We start from the raw sequence: 12,236 nt of genomic DNA on the forward strand, positions 1-12,236 counted from the left end.
TCTCAAACAAATAACCTACAAGTCCTAGAAAAACAAAGCGATCCAAACACAGAACTGGTAGAGAGAAGAAGTAATGCAGGTCAGGGAAGAGAGCACTGCAGTGGAGACAGAACGACAAGCCCCACACAAACTGACAAAAGGAGAACGAGGACACAAGAAAAGTCAGTGACAGGAAAGCAGGCGAGTACAGATTCCAATGTACGTACAGAATCATTAGGGAGCACACTGAAAAAAAAAAAGGGGAGGGAGGATATAGAAGAAATGGATAAAGTCCTAGAACTATATGAGCTAACAAATTAAAACCAGAAGATATATGCAACTTAAAACAGCCTCAGCAATCCACGAGATTAAAGTACTTAACAACCACCCCCTCCCCCACGCGCCAGAAAAAGAGTCCAGGTCCAGATGGATTCACTGCTAAATTCTACTGCATCTTCAAAGAAGCACTTACACCCATCTTTCCCAAACTACTGAGGGGGTGGGGGAAGATGAAGAGAGAGAGAAAGAAGAGAAGAAGAGCGGGGAAGAAGGGGAGAGAGAGGAAGAGAAAGGAGAGAAAAGAAAGGAATGCTAGCTGGGCATGGTGACACACGCCTTTAATCCCAGTACTCAGGAGGCAGAGGTAGGAGGATTGTCATGTGAGTTTGAGTTCACCCTGAGACTAATTCCAGGTTAGCCCGGGCCAGAGTGAGACCCTACCTCAAAAAATCAAAAAAAAAAAAAAAAAAGAAAGAAAGAAAAGAAAAGCTACCAAACCCCTTTTATGAAGCCAATATCACCTTGAAACCAAAACTGGATATAGACAAGATATGAACATACAAAAAAAATCTTCAATAAAATACCTGCAAACAGAATTCAAGAACACATCAAAAAGATCCTTCACTGTGATCAAGTTCATTTCATTTCAGATTCAGGGCTGATTTAATACACATAAATAAGTGTAATATATCATATGAATCAACTAAAGGATAGAAAATCATGTGGTTATTTCAATAGATGCAGAAAAGGCTTTTGGCAAAATTCATTATCATTCATGATAAAGGCCTTGACAAAACCAGGAATGGAAGGAACTAACTCACCATAGTGTATTAAAGACAATGTATGACGAGCCCAGAGCCAACATTAACTAAATCGGGAAAGGTTCAAGGCAGTGCCTTCCACTAAAATCAGAAATAAGACAAAAGGGTTCACTTTCTCCACTTTTATTCAGTATGGTGCTGGAAACCTTAGCTAGAGCAGTAAGACATGAGAAACAAAACAGATACAAAATAGTAAAGGAGGACATCAAATTATCCTTATTAAGAAACTCTTAGAACCAGAGTGGCAGGATACAAAATAAACATTGAGACAGAAATCAACAGCAAACATGCTGGAAAGAAATCTAGGAAACAATCCCATCCACAAATCAAAAACCAAAACCACCCTGGGATAATCCTGAGCAAGAAGGGAAAGACCCTTCCATACAAGGAACTTGTAGAACATGAGAAGCCCCCCCCCATACTTGTGGACTGAAGAATTAATGTTGTGAAAATTACTGTACTACCAAAAGTAATTCAATATTACAGAACTAATGTAACTCTGGTCACAATTTCAAAGATACTCTTCACAGAACTAGAAAATACAATCGTAAAATCCAGAAGAAAGCACCAATCCCTGAAGAGTGAGCAGGGCCCTCACGGAAAGGCCTGGAGGCCTCACAGCATTGAACCCAGCAGGGTGCCCTTCGCTGAGCTGCATCTTTAGCTTGTTTCAAATGATCTAAACTTCACTTCGATGCAGAGTCTTTCAAACCGCCCCGGCTGGCCAGGAGTGGCTGGTAGACGCTGCTGGTGCTGGTGGCAGAAGCTGGTTTCTCCCAGACCACCAGCAGGCTGGAAAAGCTGGAGCTGCAACTGCAGGCCTCTGGCCTAACACCACCATTTCCAAGAAATGGCAGAAAATGGAGGAGACACTTTTATTCACATCAAGCTTGGGAAAGCGGGGTAAAGACCATCTATCTTTTCCAAAAAGGAAAGTTGAGGGTTTTATGAGATGGTGAGTAGAAAGAAGGTCCAGTGCTGCTTTCTAACAATATCACGTCAGGATATTGTGTAGGCTGGCTTGAATTTATCTTTGAGAATCACCCTCAGACCTTACCTTTGGTGTGCATAGTAAAATACACAATGAGAAAAGAAAGGGGGAAATACCACAGTGGCCCCCACAATACCACGTGACAGGAGAGAGAAGCCTTCACATCTGCCCCTCCGTGAACGAGAAGAGGAGCGGCTGCGAGCCGGTTCAGCAGTGAAGTGGCTGCCTCGCAAGCCTGCTGCCCTGACGTTCAGCTTCACAAGCCGGTGGGACGCAAGCTGGCCGGCACAGCTAGTCTGGTGTTCATGGACAGCAGCAAGGGACCCTGAAGCTTGTAGCACAGACGCTTCTGATGTAGGTACACACACACACACACGAATAATTAATTAACTACAACTAAACTCCCATGTGAAAGGACAGCTACAGGTTAGACAGCAGGAGAAAGAGCGAGTAGGCTTTGCTGCAGCCTGTGCATTAGGCAGGCAGTGTCCCCAGGTAAATCACAGCTATCTTCATAAATTCACTTGTTTTTTATTTCATTTAAGACAAGCTATTTCTAAACTGCTCAATTGCGTGGTTACTGGTCAAAAGAACGGACCAGTCAAAAACCTGAACAGGAAAAAGACCATCAGCAAAGTCATCCGAGGACTTCACATTAGTATAAAGCCTGCCTAAATGCGTGGGTTGGCTCAGTGGCTCCTCTGGTCACTCTCAACCTGCTGACAGTGTCTCCCTGCAATGGCTCCTTCAGCCATCGTCCATTCTTGCTCTTGAGAGCACTGCTCTGTGTACTCAACTACACCTATCCTCCACGCTAGGCTCTATATATTTCACCTGAATTCAACTGAAATCCCAAGGACAGAAGCTGAGGAGAAGCCAAAGTGAAATCCAGGTAATAAGAGCGGCATCAAAGTCCTTTAATTTAAACACTAATGTGAGTGTCTTAATTTCTCTTTTGAGCAAGAAAGTTAAACAATGCACTAGTAGGCAAAGGGAAGATCAATGAATAAGAAGGTAGGGAGGAGGAGTGGAAAAATGGTCTCCAGGGGCTTCAAGGTACCTATGAAGGAAAAGCTGTCAGCTTCAAATTGCATGGTCAGTTGGCTGGGTTTAACACAGTCAACCCAGTCTTAAATGATCAGAAGCTAGTGGGACTCACCTGACAGGTACAGTGTGGAGAATAAGAGAAATTTCAAAAAATAAATAAACATTTCAACAATAAAACATCTCTTCCTCAACTGTGACTCCACTAACTGTTCATGTACCCATCTTTGTTCTCACTGTCTGGGCTGAGCTAAGAACTGAGCAATATTTTAGTCCTGGGAGAATGAACACTGCCTAGGCAAAGAACTTAGAAATGCCCAAAGTATTCAAAGCCCAAACAGTTTTAAAATTACTCCCATCATTCATTTATCCCAAGTTCCACTGCATTTAATATGAAGTGAAAGTATCTAATGTGACACAATGTCTCAGGTTCTGTTTCAAATTCAATTAATTTATCCTCACACCCCTAACAATCTAAACAGCATAAACACAGGAAATCATTAAATACAACTCCATTTCTGTATGTCCCACATTTTGTTTGTGTTTACCACTTGTTTAAAAACTTAAAGAAAATGTTAAACTCTAGCAACCTCACTGTAGACTTGAAAATTCAGCTCTCCACAGGCGTACAATCAGGATGAATACTTATCACAGGACTGGTCACAAGGACAGGACATTCAGCCCCCATTAACACTTCAAAATCACATGACAGGGAATGATAAAACACGACGAATGGCAGTGAACCTCCTCCTTACCATGAACAGGACAGATCAGTGCACAGATGTGACAGTGGAGAAGCAGGCAGTGAAAGGGATCATGGCCCCTTGTGGGGGGGTGAGGGAAAACTACCTCTTCAGCCACAGCTCCTAGGGGTGTTACCCATGGCCTGAACACGTTATAACTTACTCTATCGACTCTTCTAGTATAATTAACTTCTTGGTGAAAGATATCAAAGAACCACACCAAGCAGTTTACTACTGGATGACTGCCACCAGGGTGGCACAGTCGCAGGGCAGCAATCTCCCCGCAGCTTAACACCGACAGTAAGTAGTGCTGATGGGAAAACAGCCCGGCAGCCTTGAACATCCTCCACCACACCTGGGGCTTCACAAGCTGAGCGCAAATTGCCCACACAGGACACTCTTCATTAAAGCGCCTTGTGCTTGCCTCTGTATCTTTCACTTCTCACTTCCTCTACACCCACACTGGAACTTGCTCCATCTGTCTTTCCTCTCCTGTGCATGGACAGTCTGTCTGGAACACTTCAGAGAGAGAGAGAGAGAGACAGGCAAGACAGAAGCCAGGTCAGTGGCACAGTTTCTCATCCAGAGTTAGAAGTGATCTCAAAAATGCTATCCATATACATACCTCTGCTTGCATTTTTACAATGAACAAGACAAATTGCTGCTACTTTTAAAAAACACACATTTCTTTATTTTTTTTTTTCTTTGTGGTTTTTCAAGGTAGGGTCTCACTCTACTCCAGGCTGACCTATGTTATCTCAAGGTGGCCTCGAACTCACTGAGATCCTCTTACTTCTGCCTCCCTCCCAGGTGCTGGGATTAAAGGCATGTGCCACCACGGCCAGCTCAGAAACACTTTTCTTTTCAAATTCTTGGTGAAAGACATCAAAAATTTCAAAGAATCACACCAAGTAGTTTATCAGTTACTGGGGTGACTGCTAACAGAGTGGCATACTTTATTAATTTATTTACTTGCTTGCTTTTCTATTTATTTGAGAGAATGGACATGTCAAGGCCTTTAGCCACAGCAAACTCCAGATACATGTACCACCTTGTGCATCTGGCTTACATGGGTCCTAGAGAATTAAACCATGGTCCTTTGGCTTTTCAGGCAAGCACCTTAACCACTAAGTAAGCTTTCCAGCCCCAGAGCGACACATTTTGGAGCAGTATTGTTAAAAAAAAAATTAAACTTTTTAAAATTAAAAATTCTAAATTCTAAAAGCAAAGCAAATGGAACCAACTACTTAACAAGCTGAAGGGTAAGGTCACATGCAAGAGAACTTACTCTAAACACTGTGAACCAAGCTGAGCAGGGTGGCTTATGTCTACAATGCCAGACTTGGGAGGCTGAGGCACAAAAAGCCATACCAATGTGAGGCGAGGCTGGACTACACAGTGAATTCAAGGTCATCCTGAGCTACACAGTAAGATTTCAGTCAATTCAAGCCTGTCTCAGCTATATAGTGGGGCCTTCTCTCTCAAGACTGGGGAGAGGGGACCTTTAAAACTGCTGCAGTCAGGTCGCATTGCTGGCAGAATCACTTGACCAAGAGAAGCTTTTGGGAAAAAAAGAAAAGATTTATTTTGGCTTACAGACTCAAGGGGGAAGCTCCATGATGGCAGGGGAAAACGATGATATGAGCAGACGGTGGACATCACCTCCTGGCCAACATCAAGTGGACAACAGGAACAGAAGAATGTGCCAAACACTGGCAAGGGGATACTGGCTATAACACCCATAAGACTGTCCCCAACAATACACTGCTTAATTCCCAAATCTCCATCATGTGGGAACCTAGCATTCAGAACACCAAAGTTATGGGGGACACCTGAATCAAACCACCACAAAAACCTAACACTAAGCCAGGCATAGTGGCACACACCTTTAATCCCAGCACTCGGGAGGCAGAGGTAGGAGGATTTGTGTGAGTTCAAGGCCACCTTGAGACTACATAGTGAATTCCAGGTCAGCCTGGGCTAGAGAGAGGCTCTACCTCGGGGCGGGGGGGGGGGGGAGGGGGGGATGGACGGACAGGACACGAAGCATAATGGTAACAATTTCAGTGAAACAAGGCAGAAGGGGAACATTAAATATCTATTTTCAGTAATGGTTTTGGTGATACTTGTTTAACTGTACATACATATATGGAAATGTATGTATACGTGCATAGCCAGGGGAACTGACATGCTGTTGGAATACCAGCCTTCAGAAAGCTAAGGAAGGAAAATTGTAAATCAGGGCCAGCCTGGGATATAGCCTAAGATTCTATCTCAAAATCATCAATATTGTTTCATATGCTTAACTGTGTGCCATTTTATTATATAATTACATTTTATATTATATCTATTTCTTATAAATTATAATTAAATACTAGGCATATATATGGTTAACTTATTAATCATAATTATATGGTTACATGTACTATTTATATTATTAACATATAAGTACTAATACAGCAATTATAACTAACATTAATGTGATAATGTGATTATTGAAATTTTTAAAGATTTTATTATTTATGTAGTTGAGACAGAGAGAGGGAGAGAAAGACAGAGTATATGAGAATGGGCGCGCCAGGGCCTCTTGCCACTGCAAATGAGCTTCAGGTGCATGCGCCACCATGTGCATCTGGCTTACATGGGACCTTGAGAATCAAACCTGGGTCCTTTGGCTGCTCAGGCATGTGCCTTAACTGCTAAGCCATCTCTCCAGCCCCCATTACTGATATTTAATATGCTGGTATTTTATTTCCATTATAGTTTTAAAACATTTTCTAATTTATATTACATATTTCATTTCATGTGTAAATATATAAAAGAAGCAAACTTGTGTGAATATGATTAAGAGGTTTGTTTCTTTTTTTCATCATGAGAAAAAGCAGCGACATTTTAAAAATAAAATTCTACGGCCAGGAAGACAGCTCAGTAAAGTGCTTCCTGCAAAAGCATAGGGATCTGAGTTCACATCCCTGGCATTCATGGGAAAACCCAGGAATGCCAGCACGTACCTGTTATCCCAAGGGAGGCAAAATCAAAAGGACGCCTGGGCTCAAGGGCTAGCCAGGCTAGCCAAATCAGTGACTTTGGTTGATCAAAAGACCCTGTCTCAAAAATAAAATGAAAGCTACTGAGTAAGAAGACTCTCACAAGCTCTGGCCTCCACAGGCATGTGCATACAGGTGTAGACAAACAACACTCACATTGTGTCCCAATCAGAAGCAGACTAAGGCTCTGTCCTTCCTGTAACTAAACAGTCAGGATTTCTGGGGCAGAGCTGATCTGAGTGCCAGAGAAGGAAGCAGACAGCAAGGGCACTGGGAAGGCCTACTGGAGGTACTTCAAAAAAAAAACTTGGAAGTCAACCTGAAAAGGCACCTTCATCCAAGACAATCTGACATCAATAACAATAAAACCACTAAACAATAAAAATGTCATATGTCCAAATCCACAAGCTCTGTGTCACTTTAAAAACTCCCACCTTCCAGGAATCTAGGGAGGAACTCAGTGACTGGTAGCAAGATGCCAGGCACTTAGTGTGCTTTTCCTGTACAGACCTGGGCGAGGGTAACTGAGTATCTTTACAAACATTCCAGTCTAGAAGACCTTCATCTATAATAAACATTTTGTCCAGACTCACAAATAACAGGTTCACAGAGACCATGGCCAACAATGATCATGCTCAAAGATTAATGCCTCTAAGAATAGACCTAGAGCCTAGGAGACATTCTGACTCTAACAGTGGTCTGGAAGGAAGCTCAGTGGTTCAAGGGGCTTTCTTGCAAAGCCTGGCAGCCTGGGTTTGATTCCCCAGCAACCACAACAAAGCCAAATGCATAAAAAGATGCATGCATATGGAGCTCATCTGCAATGGCAAGAGGTCTTGGTGCATCCATAACTTTCCCACTGTTTCTTTCTATGCATGCCTGTGTGTGTGTGAATAGATAATTTAAAACAACAGTAGACAGTGAAAATGCTATCTGAGACAAGAAACCCAATCCCTTATGATATTAGGTGGGGGGGAGGCAACATGGTTCAGCTATATGGACATTACAAGTTTCTCAAAAAAGTAAAATTACCATATCATCTGAAAATCGTAACTCAAACTTTACTTCTGTAAAGTTCTGAACAGAACTTCTTTACAACTGCAGTCAGGATCTCAAAGGGACAGTTACGTGAGAACCAAAAGGTAGAAGCAATAATAATATCCACCCAACTGACATGCTGAGGAATGTCGTTAATCCAGCACTCAGTAGGCAGAGGTAGGAGGATCACTGTGAAGTCGAGGTCAACCTGAAACTACAAAGTTCCTGTTCAGCCTAAGCTACAGTGAGACCCTATCTCCAATGTATGTATGTATGTATGTATGTATGTATGTATGTATACATACATACATACATACATACATACATCAATACACAGAGAGAGAAAATATGCTGTGTGCATGCAATGTAATATTATTCAACCTTTAAAAGAGAAATAATGCTCCGACATGGTGTACTTCAGGACACCATACATGATAAATGAAACATGATGATTAGAGACAAATAGTGTTGTTGCAATGTTACTTACATGAACTACCTAGTCAAATTCCAGGAGCAGAAAGTAAAGGAGGCTATTACCAGGGGCTACTGAAAGTGGAGAAATGTTAGATGAATTTGTAGAAATCTGCTCTGCAGTGTGAATGCACTACCACTGCTTAGTCAGCACTTACAATGGTGAAGATGGTAAGCTTTATTATGTGGTTCTGAATATGAATATTAACGTGTATTTAGAATCCTTCTCAAATGAAAATTGTCATCTTTAAAGTATGATGATGGCACTGTGGTTATGTAGTAGTGTGGGTCTTTTAATGCTGACACGCTTATGAATAAAACTGTGTGGTGTGCTAACAACCTCCCAGAAATCAAGGACGAGGCAGGAGTGGGAGACTGGCGACTGATGCCTCAGCAGAGGTGAACTTGTATTTTCTTGATACATGCTTGAAATGAAAATAAAAAGTCAAAATAATAACAGCCTGTTAGCCAATAAATCTTCCTCATTCAATGAGAAAATTCCTGAGAGGAGTATGAACCAATACATGTAGAAAGCAGCTGTAAATCATGGTCATTAGAGTCACAACCTGAGAGTTAGCTATGTGTGTATAGCTGTGAGCAACGAGAGTTTAGCTCATGAATGGACATCAGGGAACAATGAGGACAAACAGGTACCACAACTGCTCCTGGGCTTATGCTAAGGACAGGACTGAGGGCAGGTGGGGGGTGGGGAGTGTGGGAGAGTGGGAGGGCAATACTGACCACGGTGACCACCATTAGACCAGATGTCAGATGTTCCTCCTCATCTTTGTACCAAGCCAACATGCACCATACTTTCCCTGCATCCCCTGCAGTGATGCTCCCTAGCACCATTAGCCTCCTTGGAGGCCATCATTAAGTCAAATAAGAATGACTTGCACACATACCCTTTGAGACTGTTCATACTTCGTCTGATAACCTGATTACTAAGTGACTGGGAAGCCAATGGCATAGTATAGTATGGACACTCTGGACACACCCCAGGCAGGACAGAAGAGAACTAGTCAATCTTACTATGCTCTTCCCAAAAGCATGCAAGTTAAGAGTAGGTAATGCCTTATTTCTAGAATTTATGATTTAGTATTTTTAGGCCACAGTTGATGGTCAACAACAGAAATCTCAGCAAGCAGAAATTCAGAAAGTCTGGATGTTCAACTAGGAACATGGAGGTCTATTTGAGGTTCCCTACGAAAGCCACCATTCTAGACCGTGCCTACATTTATTAGGACATTAGTGTGCAATATGTACGAAGTTTCAGGGTCCTCAGCTAGACTGTGCAGTTTTTGATCGAGTTTTATTATTTTGCCTTTTGGCCCTCTTTATCTAACACTAACCAGTACATATGAAGAACATGTATGATGAACAGTAGCCTTAGACTTTTATAATGGTGACATACGTAATCTCAGAGATTGTCAACAAAATTGGCTAATGTATTTGTTTTTTTTTTAATGGGGGTTTAAGTGTTTGAAGTGGTTTGATGTACAGTTGGTAAACTGTTTTCAAACTGAAGTAAGACTACCTGTGGCAGCTAAATGAAACCACTCTCATGAGCTGGGTGCCAAGCAGGCCTCTCTCTGCTGGCTACAGGGAAAGGAGGACCACAAGGAAGACTCCAATGACGGAAAAACTTTCAAGCAGAAAGAACAGCAGACACTCCTCATAGCAATGCTCTACAGAATGGACCGAACAATGGCTAAAGAACGAATGGAGCTGTTCCTAAATAATGAAACTCAGTCATCTCTTGTGCTGGTTTCTGAATCCACCCTCTCTTACCAACTGGTGGGGGAGAGGAGAATGCAGAGGAAGAAAGGAGAAGGGAAGGCAGCAAAGAGACAGGGGAGGGGAGAAAGTAAAACAGCCTGTTTTAACTACCAGCCTGAAGAATTCAGAAGACCACAGTGGCGCTCTTTAAAGCAGCCCGCTTACCGGACCAACACCGAGTCTCCAGCACGAGCCACCGCTCCACCAAGCTCGCAGGCCCTCGCTGACTCGTGCTCTTCCTGCTAAACTTCAAATATGTTTTTATTTCGGGCTGATATGTCTACCATTTTTTTCCCAAATTCTATAGGTCAGAGTTCCTACATCTTGTTGGTTTAATGTTCAAACTTAAAATCTGATTAAATAAAAAGAAAAAAAAAAAAAACAAACGCCAGGCGTGGTGGCACATGCCTTTAATCCCAGAACTGGGGAGGCAGAGGTAGGAGGATCACCATAAATTCAATGTCACCCTGAGACTACATAGTGAATTCCAGGTCATCCTGGGCTAGAGTGAAACCCTACCTCGAAACACCCCTCCCCCCAAAAAAAACAACAACAACAACAAAGTTTTGCAATGTACTACATGTTCTTCACGGAAGAAACTACTGCTTAATTACTTTGGCATACACGTAAGGGGGGGCTGGCATGTGCTCATTTAATGGCAGCACGTGCAAAGTCTGGAGTTCAGTTTCAACACCAGGACAAAATTTATTCTCTGATACTGATTGATCTCAAAACACACAGTTACATTGTGTAATAGAAAATCATGTGGACTCTAGTTGATGAGATTGTTTGGCCTACAATTAGAGTAAGTCTTAGAAATTCAATCCAATTCCATCATCTAAATTTTACAAGTTATCAAACATGCCAAGCAAGAGTCCTTGTTCCTCAGATGAAACCAGGCCAGGCTCCGACAGCGTGGACACTGAGGTACTCCAATGAAGGGCTTCTAAAGGTCTGTCTACAGGTAAGAAAGGCTCCCCCCTAAGGACATTCATTAACCCAAGGTGGAGAACCTTACACACCTAACCCTACATTAACTAACAATATTAGGATGAGCACTGTGCCCCAAATGTACTAAAAATGATGGACAAACTCAGAAGAGCTATTTCAATTTTTTAAATATATTATATTTTTATTTATTTGAGAAAGAGAGGATGAATGGGCATGGCAGGGCCTCTAGCCACTGCAAACAAACTCCAGACACATGTACCACCATGTGCATCTGGTTTCCGTGGGCACAGGGAATCGAACCTGGATCCTTAAAGGTTTGCAGGCAAGTGCCTTACCTGCTAAGCCATTTCTCCAGCCCACTATTTAGGTTTTTGGTAAGAAAATGCTACTCACAAATATAGTTCATCTGACAAAAGCCAAGGCCATGACTATTCATACTAATCACCATAAAAACCACAGAAAATGAAACTTTCAAAGAGGGGCTTGTTTTACTGAATACTTAAAACTTTAATTACTTTTTAAAACCAGACACTTATTTAGAAACATGTATTTTGTCAAATAATTGAGAAGTGTTAAAGTTCTCAAAGACTCTTAATTAAGCCCGGCTACAAGGATGCTGACAGGAAGGCAGTCTTACCATTGGCAGTGCATTGATAGGAGGATGTGGAACTCAACGTCCAGCCGCCAACCCCAAATTGCTGATGCTGAGGAAAAGGAAAACAAAGTACTCAGTGTTCTCAAATTCAGTTTTTCCAACTTTATGTGTTCACAATATTCCTTTCATTTGTGTATTTAGTGACCTCACCAAGGAAACTTCCTAAGTCATTGCCACCATGTGTAATAGCAACAACCTGAGTGTCTACCTGTGATACACCTGGGGAGCATTCCTAGACCCTGTGAACAGCAGAGGCGCCATGACCAAGGTGCTCCCCAGCCCAGCTCAGTTCAACCCAGCTCCCAAACAGTGCTGCATTAGTGTTCAACAGCCTGTCTTCAGATGTGATAGTGAGCTACAAGGCTAGCTTGCATTCCATAGTTTAATTCATGAGAAATGGATTGCTGATTTTGAAACAATTTCGATCAGAACTTGTTA

General features: G+C 42.2%; 1 protein-coding gene across 5 annotated transcripts in view; it reads right to left on the minus strand.

Annotated features, from left to right (window-relative positions):
* Positions 1–12,236, minus strand: part of Tbl1xr1 (TBL1X receptor 1) — a 141,578-nt gene that overhangs the window by 70,178 nt on the left and 59,164 nt on the right. For all 5 annotated transcript variants that reach the window (XM_045161335.1, XM_004652330.2, XM_045161332.1 and 2 more), the window contains one exon: positions 11,781–11,847. The gene's annotated coding sequence lies outside the window, so the exon portion shown is untranslated. The remainder of the gene's footprint in view (positions 1–11,780; positions 11,848–12,236) is intronic.

This window comes from Jaculus jaculus, chromosome 11 (genome assembly GCF_020740685.1).
Source record: "Jaculus jaculus isolate mJacJac1 chromosome 11, mJacJac1.mat.Y.cur, whole genome shotgun sequence".
Classification (NCBI taxonomy): Eukaryota; Metazoa; Chordata; class Mammalia; order Rodentia; family Dipodidae; genus Jaculus; species Jaculus jaculus.